This window comes from Salmo salar, chromosome 06, assembly GCF_965601325.2.
Source record: "Salmo salar chromosome 06, fSalSal1, whole genome shotgun sequence".
Lineage (NCBI taxonomy): Eukaryota > Metazoa > Chordata > Actinopteri > Salmoniformes > Salmonidae > Salmo > Salmo salar.
In genome coordinates this window covers 69,874,531-69,878,339 of record NC_138296.1, presented here as the reverse complement: position 1 = coordinate 69,878,339, position 3,809 = coordinate 69,874,531, and positions in this window count along the sequence as shown.

Sequence of the window (3,809 nt, the reverse complement as noted above, 5' to 3'; positions counted from 1 at the left end):
GTAGAAACTATGAGAATAGAAAGGTTCAGAACTTTTGTGAAACATCACAGCACAGTTGAAAAATATATGGCAAATAATAAATGGATTTGTAAAATATACTGTGCCTGTAAAATGTAAATAGGTTCAGAACTTTTGTGAAACAGCAATTAAAAAATATGTCAAATAGGGTTGAGGGAATCTGAAGGATGGGATTCAAAACAAAACAAACATAACTATTGTAAAATACATCGTGTCCGTAAAATGGAAATAGTATGTATAAGTTGGAAGTAGAAGCCTAAGTGGTGATGTTCCTTAGTTTACTCCAATTAGGCTAGGGTTGGAAGGGTTAGGGGAAAATAATCAAATAAAAAATATATATACAGTACCAGTCATACGTTTGGACACTCATTCAAGGGTTTTTCTTTATTTGTACTATTTTCTACATTGTACAAGAATAGTGAAGACATCAAAACTATGAAATAACACATATGGAATCATGTAATAACCAGAAAAGTATTAAACAAATCAAAATATATTTTAGATTTGAGATTCCTCAAAGTAGCCACCATTTGCCTTGATGACAGATTTGCACACTCTTGGCATTCTCTCAAACAGCTTCCCCTGGAATGCTTTTCCAAAAGTCTTGAAGGAGTTCACACATCACTCTGTGGTCCAACTCATCCCAAACCATCTCAATTGGGTTGAGATCAGGTGATTGTGGAGGCCAGGTCATCTGATGCAGCACTCCATCACTCTTCTTCTTGGTCAAATAGCCCTTACACAGCCTGGAGATGTGTTGGGTCATTGTCCTGTTGAAAAACAAATGATAATTCTACTAAGCGCAACCCAGATGGGAAGGCGTATCGCTGCAGAATGCTGTGATAGCCATGCTGGTTAAGTGTGCCTTGAAATCTAAATAAATCACTGACAGTGTCACTAGCAAAGCACCCCCACACGATCACACCTCCTCCATGCTTCACGGTGGGAACCACACATGCGGAGATCATCAGTTCACCTACTCTGCGTCTCACAAAGACATGGCGGTTGGAACAAAAAATCTCAAATGTGTACTCATCAGACCAAAGGACAGATTTCCACCGGTCTAATGTACGTTGCTCGAGTTTCTTAGCCCAAGCAAGTCTCTTCTTCTTATTGGTGTCCTTTAGTAGTGGTTTCTTTGCAGCAATTCGACCATGAAGGCCTGATTCACCCAGTCTCCTCCGAACAGTTGATGTTGAGATGTGTCTGTTACTTGAACTCTGTGAATGTAACGGCTCGGGCGTCGTAGTGAGGAATCAAACACAGGAAGCAGCGAGCACAGGGTAGTGGCTTTTAATAGTTGCAACAGGCGAGCACACACAAGCCACCCCAAACAGCGAAATAATGCGCACACAAAATAATGAGTCCCAAACACAGGGGAAATAACATGCAGCGCAAAAACAAACGCACAAGCGTAACCCCAAGCACAACAGGAAAATAATCCCGCACAATGAACAAGCAGACCAGCTAACACTAATAGCCCCGCTAATCACCCCCACTAAGAACAGGTGCACACAATCACACACAGGGGGGAAAACAAAAAAGGGAAACAGTGGCAGCTAATAGGCCGGTGACGACGACGGCCAAGCGCCACCCGAGCAGGAGGGGGCGCCACCGTCGGTGGGAATCGTGACAGTGAAGCATTTATTTGGGCTTCAATTTCTGAGGCTGGTAACTCTAATGAACTTATCCTCCATGGCAGAGGTAACTTTGGGTCTTCATTTCCTGTCGCGGTCCCCATGAGAGACAGTTTCATCATAGCGCTTGATGGTTTTTGCGACTGCACTTGAAGAAACTTTCAAAGTTCTAGCGATTTTCCGTATTGACTGACCTTCATGTCAGTCAATGATGGACTGTAATGATGGACTGTCATCTCTCATTGCTTATTTGAGCTGTTCTTGCCATAATATGGACTCGGTCTTTTACCAAATGAAATGCATTCCAGGTGACTACCTCATGAAGCTGGTTGAAGGAAGCTGTCATCAAGGCAAATGGTGGCTATTTTGAACAATCTCAAATCTAAAATATATTTTGACTTGTTTAAACTTTTGTTTGGTTACTACATGATTCCATATGTGTTACATTGATGTAATTTTATCTGAAACATTAAAGCTGATCTACCTTCCATTACTCTTGACTTGGAAGAGTTCCAGTGTTGGATAGCCATATCCAACTCTGTTTGAGTAGGCTAAACTAGCTAGCTGCATTCGCTAGCTAGGTAATTCAAAGTGAAAGAAAAATACTATGAAATGTAGCTACAGTGAGGGAAAAAAGTATTTGATCCCCTGCTGATTTTGTAAGTTTGCCCACTGACAAAGAAATTATCAGTCTATAATTTTAATGGTAGGTTTATTTGAACAGTGAGAGACAGAATAACAACAACAAAAAATCCTGAAAAATGCATGTCAAAAATGTTATAAAATGATTTGCATTTTAATGAGGGAAATAAGTATTTGACCCCTCTGCAAAACATGACTTAGTACAAGGGCAAAACCCTTGTTGGCAATCACAGAGGTCAGACGTTTCCTGTAGTTGGCCACCAGGTTTGCACACATCTCAGGAGGGATTTTGTCCCACTCCTCATTGCAGATCTTCTCCAAGTCATTAAGGTTTCGAGGCTGACGTTTGGAAACTCGAAACTTCAGCTCCCTCCACAGATTTTCTATGGGATAAAGGTCTGGAAACTGGCTAGGACCTTAATGTGCTTCTTCTTGAGCCACTCTTTTGTTGACTTGGCCGTGTGTTTTGGGTCATTGTCATGCTGGAACACCCATCCACGACCCATTTTCAATGCCCTGGCTGAGGGAAGGAGGTTCTCAGCCAAGATTTGACGGTACATGGCCCCGTCCATTATCCCTTTGATGCGGTGAAGTTGTCCTGTCCCCTTAGCAGAAAAACACCCCCAAAGCATAATGTTTCCACCTCCATGTTTGACGGTGGGGACGGAGTTCTTGGGGTCATAGGCAGCATTCCTCCTCCTCGTTAACACGGCGAGTTGAGTTGATGCCAAAGAGCTCCATTTTGGTCTCATCTGACCACAACACTTTCACCCAGTTGTCCTCTGAATCATTCAGATGTTCATTGGCAAACTTCAGACGGGCATGTATATGTGCTTTCTTGAGCAGGGGGACCTTGCGGGCGCTGCAGGATTTCAGTCCTTCACGGCGTAGTGTGTTACCAATTGTTTTCTTGGTGACTATGGTTCCAGCTGCCTTGAGATCATTGACAAGATCCCCCCGTGTAGTTCTGGGCTGATTCCTCACCGTTCTCATGATCATTGCAACTCCACGAGGTGAGATCTTGCATGGAGCCCCAGGCCGAGGGAGATTGACAGTTATTTTGTGTTTCTTCCATTTGCGAATAATCGCACCAACTTTTGTCACCTTCTCACCAAGCTGCTTGGCGATGGTCTTGTAGCCCATTCCAGCCTTGTGTAGGTCTACAATCGTGTCCCTGACATCCTTAGAGAGCTCTTTGGTCTTGGCCATGGTGGAGAGTTTGGAATCTGATTGATTGATTGCTTCTGTAGACAGGTGTCTTTTATACAGGTAACAAACTGAGATTAGGAGCACTCCCTTTAAGAGTGTGCTCCTAATCTTAGCTCGTTACCTGTATAAAAGACACCTGGGAGCCAGAAATCTTTCTGATTGAGAGGGGGTCAAATACTTATTTCCCTCATTAAAATGCAAATCAATTTATAACATTTTTGACATGCGTTTTTCTGGATTTTTTTGTTGTTATTCTGTCTCTCACTGTTCAAATAAAGCTACCATTAAAATGATAGACTGATC